The sequence below is a fragment of the Urocitellus parryii genome, chromosome 9, assembly GCF_045843805.1.
Source record: "Urocitellus parryii isolate mUroPar1 chromosome 9, mUroPar1.hap1, whole genome shotgun sequence".
Classification (NCBI taxonomy): domain Eukaryota; kingdom Metazoa; phylum Chordata; class Mammalia; order Rodentia; family Sciuridae; genus Urocitellus; species Urocitellus parryii.
In genome coordinates, this window is record NC_135539.1 from 43312261 (window position 1) to 43329272 (window position 17012).

Below are 17012 nucleotides of genomic sequence, written 5' to 3' on the forward strand. Positions count from 1 at the left end.
AAACTATATTTTTTGTGATCTTTAAAAAAAACTTGCAATTTTGAAGCTGTGTATACATAAGGCCATTGATTCAATATACTCTGTAATAAAGATCCACTTTTCAGGGGACTAAATTTTAAGTTATTTTACAAGAAAGGTTGTGATGCCAAAGGCCTTTTTGATATCCTGGCAAATAATTCCATTTATATCATACACTCACATCCATATGCACATGCACATACAGTAAAGTAGCAATTTTAATATAGGCAAACAATACTCAAAATACAATAGAAAAAAAATAATCCTGTTCTCAACTGTAAGAATATGAAATAGCCAGGAATGATTTTAAAAATGAAAAATGTAGCAGAAATGTGAGAAAAATAAGAAAATGCAGGATTATTGAGAAATTTTATATGTATATAAAATTTATATATAGAAGTTATATATTGATAAATTATATAAACACTAAGAAATTATATATATTCCCCCCACCCCATTTAAGACAGATGCAGACTCCAACTAGATGATCTCTTTTGCTCTCATTTATAATTCTCCTTTGATATAATCCACAGACCCATTTAGATTATTAACAGAATCAAAGAACATTTAGATTGTTATCTTTGCCTTGTGAAGGGAAAAAGGCATAACCCAAAATGTTCCTTAATGCTTTTCATGGAATCTGCCCAGCTTGTACCTCATCCCTGCACCCCCCTCCCACCAGGTATCCCAGTTTGTCCAGCCCACTGGACTTCAGAAGGCCAGAGTGGGTTGGTGATTAACAGGCCCTAGCTTCCTTAGCAGGCTGTCAAAGTGAACTGATGCCTGGGGCGATCTTATTTGCCACTTGCTCTCTCAGAAATGAAACCAAGGTTCTTTACCAGGCTCAGAGCTTGACTGCCAGAAGATTGCATCCTCGTGGTTCCAGCACTCACGTATTTGGGGGAAGTTCCTTGTGGTTTGGACACCATTCAGAGCAGGAAGAGACTTCCCTTGAGGCACTTGCCTATGGGCGATCCTGCAAACCAGGGTGCTCCAGGGTTGACGCCGGCTCCCTTGCTTCCAACACCAAGTCAGAGGGGCCTCAAAGCCCCTTTTTGTCCAGCCCAGGGTCCTGCGAGTAGCCACCGGAAGTGGTTGTTAACCAGGGGCGGTGGCGAGGGCTGCAGGAGGAAGAACAGAACTCACACGGGATAAGGCGGTGGTCCAGGGACCTACCAGGCGCCTTTCACGTAGGTGAGTCCTATCCACTCGTCCCATCCACCTCCGCCCAGCCCCCAGGAGGCGGCCAGGTCCCATTTCTACCAAGGCAACCATGCTTTGGGCCACCCAGCCGCCTGCCTCCAAGGAGCGCCTGCCACCAGCGAACAATAGGGACTAAGGAGTGCCCAGCTTCGTGCCCAGGTAAGGGTTGGGGCAGCGCCTGCGACCCGCGGGGGGCGGTGGCAGGGAAGTGGTGCTGAACCCCAGGCGCTGAGGGCTTGTGGCAGATACCTGGGCTCAGAGAGCTGGAGGCCGCCTAGCCGCCACATAGATGCCAAGAACCTTTGGGGATACAGAGGGCTATGAGAGCTGACTTTAAGGAGAGAATAAGAGGGAGCAATTGAGTGGGGCTGGAGGGGTGAACTGGAGAGCTAATGCGCCCCTGGCCTGGTCTGGTTGGTGAGGACCTGTGGCATGCGCAGCCGCCTACAGCTCATCCGGAGTCCCCAAATTGTATTGAAGGGTGATTTCTCTTGGAGCTGAGGTCCCTGTCTCACCAAAGCATCTATAAAGGAATTTTCTTTTTAAAAATAGAGAAAGCAGAGAAGTGCGATCCTTATTAAAAACAAAACAAAACAAACAAACAAACAAAAAACAGAGAAATCTTGCCTGAAATGGAGTCCATCTCAGCTTGCTCACCAGTTGCCCTATTCTCTGCTCCAGGGCTTTGTATTCGCACCTTGCTAAAATCCCCCTTTGAGAATTTTTAAAAGCAGTTGTTATTTTTTGGGTGGAAACAGGCATGTAAACCTTGACATAGCTGTTTTAATGACACTAACTTTAAAAAAGGGCATGTGTGTGTGTGTGTGAAAATCCAAAGTATTTTCATGGGTTTTTCCTGTGGTTTTTGTAGTTTGGTGAATTAACTGATTGTCCAGGAGTCCAAACTCTCAAGAATTTTTGTAACTCATATTAGTCCAGTAGCTTTAAAGTTATTTTAGGGGAATTAGGAGCTTTGTGTTCCTTTGTGTAAAAGTGCTAAACCTGAAGAATGAGTTACAGTCTTGCTGTTCTTGCGTAAAGTGTTTAAATTCAGATCCTTATAATGGCTTTGTGTGTGTGTGTGTGTGTATGTGTGTGGCTGTTATGTGTTACAGGCCCAGGACTCCAGCTGCAGCCTTAGACATGTATTCTGTGTTTTGGTATCTGAACATTATATTTTAAAGCTTTGATAAAGGTGGGTTGATAAAGTTGACGCATTTTCTGAAAATGGATTTGGCAGAGCCTAAGTGCTGAGTTTTGATAGATGAATGCAGGTGTATGTTGTTCATGCTGTATTGATTTTTAATACATTATTAAAGATAATTTTTTAAAATGAGAAGATTTAGTAATGTATAAGCTTTCAATGTATATACTTTATGAATATATTGATGTGATGTCTAGCTTGTGAAAAATTACTCTCATCTTTCTTGTTCCCTTTTTATTATTATTCTTGAGGACAAAAATGCAATGTAAAAGATTCAATTTGATGATCTTTAATATGACCTTAGTACACTTATCTATTGGAAGAGATTTTGGTCACATCGCACAATGTAATAGCATCATCATGCACTTCCTTTTTCAACTCTTTTCAGCATAATATTTTGGTGCTAACATTCTTTGAAAAATATCTTTTATCTATTAAATCTAAAATATTTGACGGTCCATAAATTTTTACTAATAGTTTTGTCAAACAAATATTTTAAAGCTTAGATATACTTTAGGATATGTAGTACTTTGTGTAACATATAAAGGTTTGATGTAAAATATTTGTCACTTTAATAATTTCTGCATTGGAGCTGGTGTTGTTACTCAGTGGTTGAATGCTTACCTAGCACATGTGAGGCTCTGGGTAGGATCCTCAGTGCCACATAAAAATAAATAAATAAAATAAAGATATTATGTCGAACTATAACTAAAAATAAATATTAAAAAATAATTTGCATTGTATTTTCTAACTTTTCTTCTTACAATGACCCCTTAATTAGTTTATATGATTTGATAATTTGAAAGATGATTCTAGCAAACTCTCTTTTCCCAAATAATAGGAAATAGTTTTCTATTAGGCTTTTAAACTAAGTCACATAAGACTATTTATCAATTTGGGGACAGATAGGGAATCAGGAACCTCAGAATGGGAAGAATTGCTCTTTTAAACTAAACTGCAATCATCTATTACTAAACACCTAATATTTACTCTGGACTTTGACCTGGTTTGTGTCTTGACTCATTTAGAGTATTAGGACCTTAAGTACTTTTCAACACTCTGTCTTCTTTCTGAAATTATGGGTTACAATAATAACTTTCCTTAAAATTTTCTTATCAGTATCAACTGGCATAATGAATACAGGACTATAAGCACACTGGGTACCTGGAGTACATACAGTAAGCCAACAGAACAATGCTGGCCATTGTCTCTATCCATTGTTCCTATATCTGAGGATAATCAAACATAGATGTTTGTTTTTTCGGACATTGATAAGAATAGAAAGCCTCATGTAAAAATCATAGGTTACTTTAAAAGCTGAATTTGAACTTAAAACATGTTTACATGAGAATCAGTTTACTTATCAACATTTTCAAATCAGTGAAATTTGCATAAATTCCTAGAGTCCAAGCTTTTCTTGAAAAACCTAGGATGGGTTTCCCACTTTTCATGAGGCATACTCCCTCCACTTTGCCACAAGGCTTCCACTCTCTGAATTATTTCATCACGACCTGTTTCACTCATGTGTTTCACCTCCCTTGTTCCTTCAGATATCTGCATTTGTATTTTTTTTTAACTCTGGAAATATCCCTTACTAAATTGAACAGTTAATTATGTGGTCCAAACTATAAGCCAAATTTCATTCTTTAAAATGTGGAGGAAAATAATCCTATATTACAATTTACAAAACACTTCATCAAAAAACTTAGGGGATACTTATATCAACTCTAAATATTTGCTTGGTCATGATTTATTATTCCATTTTACAGCTATAACATTTACTCCTACTTTTATACTAACACTTAAATTATTGATCTAATAATTTAAACGTTTTTTTTCAATTTTTAAATTTTCTATAATGCTTCTTTTTAAAGATGGAGAAAATTTCTCTGGAATGATAATCTGCTGAGACAGGAGGATTGCTAGTTCAAGTCCTGTAGCTCCAAATCCAGCATCTGGAGCACATTACACCACAATGTTCTCTCCAAATGGCTTGCATAGCTCGGCCCCTATGGCTTTGCTGGTTGCAGCCTACATAGCCTCTCACTTGGCTTGTGTCTGCTGGATTTTCTCAGGTTTCCTAGGCAGATGTTCCATGTTACTGGCATATCTTAATCTTGGGAGTCTCTACTGCAGCTTTGTTGTCCTTCTCACATCTTCACACATTGCCCTTGCAGTGGTGACCCATAAAGACTCTGTCTTTGCTGTACTTTGCCTGGCCTCTAATGTCTTCCTTTGAAACTCACTGAAAGCCTCCATGACCTCCTAACTTCAGCATCCTACATTTCTGCAGAGCCAGGGCCATATGATTGACACCAAGGTCTACCACCATCTTGAGCAGTAGTGAAGCCTCCTGGGACCATGGCTGCAACAGTCTTTGAGTGCATGTGTGGCTGAGCAAGGCATAACAACTTCCTAGGTCCCCCCTGTGTACTCCAGGTTCCCCCATTGTGTCTTCTCAAAGAAATTTTTACTTTTACCCCTTAAGCATGAGATGCCCTCAAGCCATCTTTCCAGTTGTTTCTGGGTGAAGTAATTAGCATTTTTCTAGTGTGTATTCTGTTTAACAACCATATTCCCTTTAACAACCACACTTTCTTAGTCCCAGTTTTTCTCCCAATTTTCTGGCCAAACTGCAAGTTTTTCAAATCTTTCTTCCTACTTTCTGCTCCTGATTATCATAACAAATTTGGTCTGCAGTATCCATGCCACCACCCAAATGACACCACTGAGGAAGTACTCTAAACATTTCCAATAAAACTGAATTTCTCCACTTTACCTTTTCTTTCATTTTAAATTTTACATATTTTATATATTTTGCAACAGTTTTGGACTTTTACATTTTTTGGTGGATTTGTCTTCATTGCATATAGTGACCCTTTTTACTGCTAATAAATATTTTTCTTAAAACATATCTTGTCCAATATTAATCTAGACACACCACTCTCTTTCATTAGTATTTCTATGGTAACTACTAATATATTAACATCCATCCTTGTATCTCCCTTTCTCCTATCCTCTTATTTTATTTCCAGTATTTCTCTGTAGGTTTATATGTGTATTTCTCATAAATCACATATGGTTACTATTTCTGTCCCCCCCCCCACCCGCATTGGTGAGTTGGTGTTAAGAGCTCCTCCTCATCATGTTTCATTCTGATGTTTTACTGCCCCCTCCCACCCCAGAGATTTCGTTTTAATAATAATATTTGAACTTCCTAAATTTGAGTGTTTACACCTCGAACTTATTTGGAAAAACTCAGCCATCATTGATGGCTTTTTTTCCATTCTATAGTCTCTCTCCTCTCAAACTTAGATGAGATATGTGCTTGACTTACACAGTCAGGAAAAGAGAGTTGCCAGGCAATTTGACAAAAGGAATTCAATACAGGGAACTAGTTACAAATATTTTGGTGAATCTAAAAGCCAAATAGGAGATAATGAGACAAGTTAAAATTTAGAAATAGCAAAAAACTTTTGGCTTTCCTAGGCCTACAGAGAAACAAGAAAGTAGCCTGACCAGAACTTTGAAGTGGAGGGTATCTAAAAACACTATGCTTCTGTCCTATAAGAAGAGGTATGATAGAGGAAACAAAGTCATTGATGCAGACACTACCACAAAACTCAGAGAAGAGAGAGGAGAAACATCCTGGTATCTCCCTTTCTCCTATCCTCTAGTTTCTGAAGCCAGTAGGGCAACGAGTATGGAGAATATAGTTTCGAGATGTCAGCCTCAAAGATTCAGGTCACAAATAATCATGAATCAGTCTGTGAGCAAGCTAGTCATTTAATTCTCTCCATATCTTTTAACTTGGCTTTTATATTTTCTATTGCCTTGTCCCCTTATATTGTATTCTGGGTAATTTTTTTGTCTTGGTAAAATAAATACTGAATAAAACATATCCTTCTAACCATTTTTGTGTGAAGTTCACTGATAATTAAGTTCATTGAGCCCAAACAACAATAATCCCATTTCCCTTCCTCCTACAGTTCTACTTTCTACCTTTGCATTTGACTATTATAGACATCTCATTTCTTTTTTGTTACTGGATTATTTCACTTAGCATTTTTCATAGACTCATCCATGTTGTAGTATGCATTGAAATTTCTTTCCTTTTTAAGGTTGAAGAATATTTCACTATTCAGATATAACACATTTTGTTTATGTCTTTATCCATCAATGGACACATATGTCATTTCACTGCTGTAAACATGGAGGTACAAGTGTCTGTTTGAGTTCATGGTTTTTTTTTTTTTTAATTTTTAGAGGTATTTTGGAGAATCAGAATTGCCCGGTCATATGATAGATAGTTCTGCTCAATTGTTTAAGGAACTACCATACCATTTTCCACATGTAACACAGCTATCCCACTCCTGAGTATTTATGATAAGAAATAAAATCAGCATACTATATTGATACAGCCACAATTACAGCAATACAACTCATAATAGCCAAGTTATGGAAACAGCCCAGGTGCCCATTGACAAAGCAATGGATACAGAAAATGTAGCATATACACAATGGAGTTTTACTCAGCCATTAAGAAGAAAGAAATTATGGCATTTGCTGGTAAATGGATGGAACTTAAAAGCATAGTACTAGACAAAATAATTCCAACTCAGTAAATCAAGGGTTAAATATTTTCTCTCATATGCAGAAGCTAGACCAAAATAAGGAAAAAAAGAGGGAAGGGGAATCCCATGAAAATAGAAAAAGATCAGTGGAGTGCAGGGAGGGAGTACAGAAAGTCACTGGAGTGGAGGGATGAGGGATGGGAAAAGGGAGGAATGGTGGAATGGAGTTGACCAAACTATGCTATGTGCATATGTGAATACACCACAGTGAATTTCACCCTTATGTGTAATCTATAAACCATTAATTTAAAAAGAATTTTAAATAAATTAAAGGCCAGTAAAAGTTAATGAATGGGAATGGTAGGAGGGGAGGGCAAGGGGAAGTATGGGAGATGGAATTGCAGCAAATTATATTCCAGTCTCATATGATTATAACAATATGAATCCCAATATTATGTATAACTATAACTAACTAATAAAAAATCTTGAGGTTTTGATAGCAATTGCATTGAATTTGTAGATCACATTTGGCAATATTGAAATCTTACCAGTATTAAATCCTTCAATTTATGAACATGGGATGTTTTTCCATTTATTTGTGTGTTCTTTAAATTCAATAAATAATCTTTTACAGTTTTTAATGTATAAGTCTCTCACATCCTCAATTTAGTTTATACCCAAGTATTTTATTCTCTTTGTTGTTACTGTAAATAGAATTGTTTTCTTAATTTCTTGTTTCTTTTTAGATTGCTCATTGTTAGTGTATGAAAGGCAACTGATTTTTTTAGGATTTATAAATTTATATATAGGGGGGGAAGAACATGGCCGCCGGCGAAGAGGCAGCACATTCAATGCGTCCGTGGTAAGGGGATCAGAGAGACTCATTAATACACCCACAGGCGTCAGGCTGAGAAACTTCAAGCAAAATTCCACTGAAAGGAGACCTACAGGGAACTAGTAAGTTTAATTGGAGGTGTCTGCTTGTCACAGACTACTGAATCTCGGCAACGCAGAGCAGGGGCACAGCCCCTCCAGCAGCCGCCAAATGGCTGCTGCTCACTCGTAGCAGCAATCTTAGGACCGGGCGTGGCCTGCCTGGGCCCACACCGGCCCGGCTCCGTGATCCACCACCGGCCGCTGCCGGGTGGCTGCAGCGAACGTAGGAGCAGACATTGACCACCTGGGCCCCCGCCGCCCGGTTCTGTGAACCGCAGCCAGCCACTACTCACACGTAGCAGCAATCTAAGGAGCGGGCGGGCCTGCCTGGACCCACACCGGCCTGGCTCTGTGAACCACTGCTGGCCGCTGCCAGACGAGCGGCCCACACGGTGCACCGAGCTTAGGAGCGGGCGTGGCCTGCCTGGGCCCACACTGGCCAGGCTCCGTGATCCACCACCGGCCGCTGCCGGGTGGCTGCAGCGAACGTAGGAGCAGACATTGACCACCTGGGCCCCCGCCGCCCGGTTCTGTGAACCGCAGCCAGCCGCTGCTCACACGTAGCAGCAATCTTAGGAGCGGGCGGGCCTGCCTGGGCCCACACAGGCCCGGCTCCGTGATCCACCACCGGCCGCTGCCGGGTGGCTACAGCCCACAAGTTGCAGCGAACGTAGGAGCAGACATTGACCGCCTGGGCCCCCGCTGCCTGGTTCTGTGAACCGCAGCCAGCCGCTGCTCACACGTAGCAGCAATCTTAGGAGCGGGCGGGCCTGCCTGGGCCCACACCAGCCTGGCTCTGTGAACCGCTGCTGGCCGCTGCCAGATGAGCGGCCCACAGGGTGCACCAAGTTTAGGAGGGGGCGCGGCCTGCCTGGGCCCACACCGGCCAGGCTCCGTGATCCACCACCGGCCGCTGCCAAGTGGTTGCAGTCCACACGTCACAGCGAACGTAGGAGCAGACATTGACCGCCTGGGCCCCCGCCACCCGGCTCTGTGAACTGCCGCCGCCCACACGCTACAGCAAACTTAGGAACGGGCGGTGCCTGCCAGGGCCCACGCCCGCCGCGGCTTTGTGAACTGATGCCGGCTGGCGCCAAACAGCCGCTGCCTGCAACCTTGCAGTGAGTGGGGGAGCGGGCGCTGCCTGCTCGACACCGGCCGGCCCGACTCTGTGAACCTCCTCTGGTGGTTTGGAGCTACAGACGACCACCCCCCACCTGCCAGCCCAGTGCTGCAAACGACCCCTGACCAGCTCTGGGAAAGGCCCCGCCCACAGCAGGAGTGGAGACTCGCCCAGTCCGGGAGGAAGAACTGCTGCACAGTGATTGACTCCCGCCTACTGAGAGGAGAGACTTGGCCCGGTAGGCATAGCTCCATCTAATGGAAGAGCAGTTAATCGAACTCTAGGACTACATTTACAATTTTTTTTTTCGCTGTCCTTTTAAATGTTTTTTAATCCATCTTATTTTATTTTATTCTATTTTTTTAATTTCATTTTTTATTTCTACTATTATTATTTTTTTAAATTCTTTTAAATTTTCTATTTTGTTCTTTCCTTCTTTTCTCCTGCCTTTACATTTCTTTTCAATTTTCTTATTCCCCCTTCCTTGAATTCTACCTGCTTACTCTCATTCTCTTTAGTGACTTCTTCCCATCCCTTCTAATACCTTTCCTCACAAGCATCAAATAAATTTATAGGAGTAAACAGTAACTCAGCAGTCAAACAGAACAAGGAACAATATGAACAGCATGAAAAAGCAAGGAAGAAAAGGAGTGCAAACAATGCAGGGCAGCCTAAATATTCAGGAGGATATAGAGTCACCAGAAAAATGGTCATATAAAGAACTCATGGATCACCTGAGACAGATGGAATGGAACCTTAAAGAGGATACGAGAAAGCAAATTCAAGCAGCGAAAGAACACATTGAGAAGGAATTACATAAACAGATAAAAGAAGAAGTTAAGCATCTTTATCAGGAGATAGAGACTATAAAAAAGAATCAAACAATGATCTTAGAAATGAGGGAAATTATAAACCAAATTAAAAACTCAAATGAGAGTATCATTAATAGAGTGGAGCAAGTAGAAGCCAGAACGTCAGATAACGAAGACAAAATATATCATCTGGAAAAGAGTCTAGCCAACTCAGATAGGCTGGTTAAAAATCACGAGAGAAACCTACAAGAGATATGTGATAATATAAAAAAACCAAATTTAAGAGTCATTGGGATAGAGGAAGGGATAGAGATTCAAACCAGGGGAATGAGTAATCTACTGGATGAAATAATTGCAGAAAACTTTCCAGAAATAAAAAAGGAAACAGATATACAAATTGTAGATGCATACAGGACACCGAGCATACAAAATCACAGTAGACCAACGCCAAGACACATTGTTATGAAGATATCCAATATACAGAACAAAGAGAAAATATTAAAAGCTGCAAGAGAAAAGACAAAGATTACATTCAGGGGTAAACCAATAAGGTTAACAACGGACTTTTCAACTCAGACGCTGAAAGCGAGAAGATCCTGGAACAACGTATTTCAAACACTGAAAGACAACGGATGCCAACCAAGAATTCTGTACCCAGCAAAATTAAGCTTCAGATACAACAACGAAATAAAAATCTTTCACGATAAACAAAAACTAAAAGAATTTGCAGCCAGAAAACCAGCGTTGCAAAGCATCTTGAGCAAAACACTTCACGAGGAAGAAATGGAAAACAATAACCAAAGCCAACAGTGGGAAGTACCTCAGTAAAGACAGACAGAGCGGGGAAAGGTAATCATGGAGAAACAAACGAAATATTAAAAAAAAATAAAGAGATAAAGAATCAAACATGGCTGGAAGTACAAACCATATATCAATAGAAACTCTAAACATTAATGGTTTAAACACTCCAATAAAGCGACATAGGCTGGTAACATGGATTTAAAAAACAAATCCAACAATATGCTGCCTCCAGGAGACACACCTGACTGGAAAAGACATACACAGGCTGAAGGTGAAAGGTTGGGAATAAATATACCACGCACACGGTCCGCGCAAGCAAGCAGGTGTGGCCATCCTCATATCGAATAAAATTGACTTCAAGACTAAGTTAATCCAAAGGGATAAGGAAGGACATTATATACTGTTAAAAGGAACCATTAAACAACAAGATATAACAATTATCAATATTTATGCACCAAATAACGGTGCTGCGAAATACATAAAACAAATTCTCCTCAAGTTCAAGAATCAAATAGATCACAACACAATAATTATGGGTGACTTCAACACACCTCTCTCACCATTGGACAGAACCTCCAAGCAAAAGTTGAATAAAGAAACTATAGAACTCAATACCACAATCAATAACCTAGACTTAACTGACATATATAGAATATACCAACCATCATCAAATGGATATACTTTTTTCTCAGCAGCACATGGATCCTTCTCAAAAATAGGCCATATATTATGCCATAGGGCAACCCTCAATAAATATAAAGGGGTGGAGATTATACCATGCATTTTATCTGATCATAATGGATTGAAACTGGAAATTAATGATAAAAGAAGGAAGGGAAAATCCAATATCACATGGAAAATGAACAATATGTTACTGAATGATCAAGGGGTTACAGAAGACATAAAGGAGGAAATAAAAAAATTCTTAGAGATAAATGAAAATCCAGACACAACATATCGGAATCTATGGGACACAATGAAAGCAGTTTTAAGAGGGAAATTCATCGCCTGGAGGACATTCCTCAAAAAAAGGAAAAACCAACAAATAAATGAGCTCACACTTCATCTCAAAGCCCTAGAAAAGGAAGAGCAAAACAATAGTAAATGCAGCAGAAAGCAAGAAATAATTAAAATCAGAGCGGAAATCAATGAAATTGAAACAAAAGAAACTATTGAAAAAAATAACAAAACTAAAAGTTGGTTCTTTGAAAAAATAAACAAGATTGACAGACCCTTAGCCATGCTAACGAAGAGAAGAAGAGAGAGAACTCAAATTACTAACACAAGGGATGAAAAAGGCAATATCACAACAGACGCCACAGAAATACAGAAGATAATTAGAAATTATTTTGAAAACCTATATTCAAATAAAATAGAAGATAGTGAAGACATCGATAAATTTCTTAAGACATATGACTTGCCCAGACTGAGTCAGGAGGACACACATGATTTGAACAGACCAATATCAATGGATGAAATTGAAGAAGTAATCAAAAGACTACCAACCAAGAAAAGCCCAGGACCGGATGGGTATACAGCGGAGTTTTACAAAACCTTTAAAGAAGAATTAATACCAATACTTTTCAAGTTATTTCAGGAAATAGAAAAAGAGGAAGTTCTTCCAAATTAATTCTATGAGGCCAACATCACATTGATTCCGAAACCAGACAAAGACACTTCAAAGAAAGAAAACTACAGACCAATATCTCTGATGAACCTAGATGCAAAAATCCTCAATAAAATTCTGGCGAATCGGATACAAAGACACATCAAAAAAATTGTGCACTATGATCAAGTAGGATTCATCCCTGGGATGCAGGGATGGTTCAATATACGGAAATCAATAAATGTTATTCACCATATCAATAGACTTAAAGAAAAGAACCATATGATCATCTCGATAGACGCAGAAAAAGCATTTGACAAAGTGCAGCATCCCTTTATGTTCAAAACATTAGAAAAACTAGGGATAACAGGAACTTACCTTGATATTGTGAAAGCTATCTACGCTAAGCCCCAGGCTAACATCATTCTGAACGGAGAAAAATTGGAGGCATTCCCTCTAAAATCTGGAACAAGACAGGGATGCCCTTTATCACCACTTCTATTCAATATAGTTCTCGAAACACTGGCCAGAGCAATTAGACAAACGAAAGAAATTAAAGGCATAAAAATTGGAAAAGATGAACTTAAATTATCACTATTTGCAGATGACATGATTCTATACATAGAAGACCCAAAAGGGTCTACAAAAAAACTACTAGAACTAATAAATGAATTCGGCAAAGTGGCAGGTTATAAAATCAACACGCACAAATCAAAGGCATTTCTGTATATCAGTGACAAAACTTCTGAAACGGAAGTGAGGAAAAACACTCCATTCACAATATCCTCAAAAAAAAAAAATAAAATACTTGGGAATCAACCTAACAAAACAGGTGAAAGATTTATACAATGAAAACTAAAGAACCCTAAAAAGAGAAGTAGAAGAAGATCTTAGAAGATTTAAAGATATACCCTGTTCATGGATAGGCAGAACTAACATCATCAAAATGGCAATATTACCAAAAGTCCTCTATAGGTTTAATGCAATGCCAATCAAAATCCCAATGGCATTGCTTGTAGAAATAGATAAAGCAATCATGAAATTCATATGGAAAAATAAAAGACCCAGAATAGCAAAAGCAATTCTGAGCAGGAAGTGTGAATCAGGTGGTATAGCAATACCAGATTTCAAACTATACTACAGAGCAATAGTAGCAAAAACAGCATGGTACTGGTACCAAAACAGGCGGGTGGACCAATGGTACAGAATAGAGGATACAGAGACTAATCCACAAAGTTACAACTATCTTATATTTGATAAAGGGGCTAAAAGCATGCAATGGAGGAAGGATAGCATCTTCAACAAATGGTGTTGGGAAAACTGGAAATCCATATGCAACAAAATGAAACTGAATCCCCTCTTCTCACCATGCACAAAAGTGAGCTCAAAATGGATCAAGGACCTAGATATCAAATCAGAGACTCTGCTTATGATAGAAGAAAAAGTTGGCTACGATCTACATATTGTGGAATCAGGCTCCAAATTCCTTAACAGGACGCCTATAGCACAAGAGTTAACAGCAAGAATCAACAAATGGGACTTACTTAAACTAAAAAGTTTTTTCACAGCAAGAGAAACAATAAGAGAAGTAAATCGGGAGCCTACATCATGGGAACAAATTTTTACTCCTCACACTTCAGATAGAGCCCTAATATCCAGAGTATACAAAGAACTCAAAAAATTAGACAATAAGACAAAAAATACCCCAATCAACAAATGGGCCAAGGACCTTAACAGACACTTCTCAGAGGAGGACATACAATCAATCAACAAATACATGAAAAAATGCTCACCATCTCTAGCAGTCAGAGAAATGCAAATCAAAACTACCCTAAGATACCATCTCACTCCAGTAAGATTGGCAGCCATCAGGAAGTCAAACAATAACAAGTGCTGGAGAGGATGTGGGGAAAAGGGTACTCTTGTACATTGCTGGTGGGACTGCAAATTGGTTCAGCCAATTTGGAAAGCAGTATGGAGATTCCTGGGAAAGCTGGGAATGGAACCACCATTTGACCCAGTTATTGCCCTTCTTGGTCTATTCCCTGAAGACCTTAAGAGAGCGTACTACAGGGATACTGCCACATCGATGTTCATAGCAGCACAATTCACAATAGCTAGACTGTGGAACCAACCCAGATGCCCTTCAATGGATGAATGGATTAAAAAAATGTGGCAGTTATACACCATGGAATATTACGCAGCTCTAAAAAAAATGACAAATTCATGGAATTTGCAGGGAAATGGATGGCACTAGAGCAGATTATGCTTAGTGAAGCCAGCCAATCCCTAAAAAACAAATACCAAATGTCTTCTTTGATATAATGAGAGCAACTAAGAATAGAGCAGGGAGAAAGAGCAGAAAGAAAAGATTGATATTAAACAGAGACACGAGATGTGAGGGAAAGAGAGAGAAAAGGGGAATTGCATGGAAATGGAAAGAGACCCTCATTGTTAAAAAAAAAAAAAACTACATAAAAGAGGTTGTGAGGGGAATTGGAAGAAAAAACAAGGAGAGAAATGAATTACAGTAGATGGGATAGAGAGAGAAGATGGGAGGGAGGGGAGGGGGGATAGTAGAGGATAGGAAAGGTAACAGAATACAACAGTTACTAATAGGGCATTATGTAAAAAGGTGAATGTGTAACTGATGTGATTCTGCAATCTGTATTTGGGGTAAAAATGGGAGTTCATAACTCACTTGAAACTAATGTCTGGAATATGATATGTCAAGAGCCGTGTAAGGTTTTGAACAACCAATAAAAAAAAATAAATTTATATATAGTTTTTCCTAGAGAAGACAAAAACAAAAACAAATGAAAAGCATGGTGTGAGAAAAAACTGGAAGATGAAAGCCTGTCAAGACTTAGGAAAATTAACAAAGGAATTGTCTGCCTACAAGCCAGCAGAAACTAAGAGTGATGGGTGCTCTTCTTGTCCCTCAAGAGAGGCCTGGTTATAACAGCAGCCCTAGGAACCCAGCCCCTATGTCAGCCAGACACAGGAGCTCCTGGAATGTGACCCAAGGTGTGGAATTTCTCAGGACACACCAAGTGCACAGCCTGACAGCTTTCCTAGAAGGTGCCCTTCACTGTGGGGCTTCCAGAATTTAAAAGGGCCATTTTCCTTTTAAGAAAGATGCTGAGTCAAAAAAAAAAAAAAAAACAAAAACAAAAACAAATCTTTAAGAGGGGAAAATGTTCCTGCTGCAGTGAAAATCTTTGGTTCCTGCGGAAGGAAGGTGAGTCCTGTGTGCGGGACAGTGTGGAGTTGGCTTGCAAGGCTCTCCTTGGGCTCCTGGATCACACCTTTGCTAAAGTCTGTCATTTTGGGATATTTTACTTTCTTCTGCTCCAGCACGTTCTGAGACTAATATAGCAAGTTTCTGTAATTTTGTCATCTTGGGTGTTGACTCACGATTTTCATAATGTAGAACAGCTTGGTTAACCTCACTCCAAACCTTTTGCTTTTGCATCCTGTGAAGGAGGTCTCTGAAGCATGACTCCTCAGGGCTATAGAGGGCCAGCAGGGCCAGCGTGCGCTCCATCTCTTTGAGGCACTCTGCTCTCTTAGCCCTGCTCTCCTCCTCTAGCGCCACCAAGATCTGTCGCTGGTGGATCAGCTAAATTAAGTAGTGCTGTTGCTGCAGATGAAAGTAAAGGTACCGGTTTGTGTCCAAGAGCTCCGGACAGGGACTGTTAATCAATGCGGTGGCCTCCAAAATCTAAGCCTTCAGAATCATCTCCTGAATCTTGCTTCTCTCATCAAAAGTATCCAGATCCATGCTGGGTTCAATTCCAGATTCCATGGGACAGTTCTCTGTTGCTTCCTTAAAGCCTTCTGTGACCAAATAGTTAATGATTAGGCTATTCACGTCTTTCCACTGGGCGTGTCAGTTGCTGAGTGTTTCCATCCACTCATCTTTCCTGATTTCATTAGGCTTTTCTGCATAACTCATTCTGGTTTATTTCTTTGGTATCCAGCCTTCTGCGCAACCAGTTTGGGCGGTGGCCACAGCGCCTCAGCGACCGCTCACAAGGCCAGGGAGGGGCAGTTGCGACAATCGCCCAGCAGAGGGAGGTGGAGGCCAAGAAAGAGGCGGAGGCCCGGCAGGGAACCAATGTAAGTGATTTTTGCTTGCTGGTTTTATTTCCTGAAACTTTGCTCAATTCATTCTGACATCCACAGCCCCCCCCCCCACACACACACACACATTTTGTAGCTGGGGATGGAATAGCTCATACATGCATGCGCGCGTGGTGTGTGCTTTAGGGTTTTCTACATATAAAAAAGTTATACATAAACAGTGGTAATTTTATTTCTTTCCAGCCCTTCCTTTCTTTCTTTCTTTCTTTCTTTCTTTCTTTCTTTCTTTCTTTCTTTCTTTCTTTCTTTCTTTCTTTCCTTCCTTCCTTCCTTCCTTCCTTCCTTCCTTCCTTCCTTCCTTCCTTCTTTCTTTCTTTCTTTCTTTCTTTCTTTCTTTCTTTCTTTCTTTCTTTCTTTCTTCTTTCTTTTATTTATTTTGCCTGATTGCTGTAATATGCAATATTACAGTAATATTTTATGTATGATAATATGTTAAGTAGAAGTGAAAGTGGGCATCCTTGTAATCCTCCTCCTATTAGGGGAGAAGTTTTCAGTATTTCCACCCAGTTTGATGAAAGCTATGGGCTTTTCACATATGCCTTTATTATGTTGAGGTAACTTTCATCTGTGTGTAGTCTATAGAGTGGGT

At 39.9% G+C, this 17012-nt stretch overlaps 1 pseudogene; it reads right to left on the reverse strand.

Moving 5' to 3' along the window:
• Nucleotides 1-1116: 1116 nt before the first annotated feature.
• LOC144256979 (glucose-induced degradation protein 8 homolog pseudogene) lies at nt 1117-16235 on the reverse strand (annotated as a pseudogene).
• Between the last annotated feature and the right edge of the window lie 777 nt (nt 16236-17012).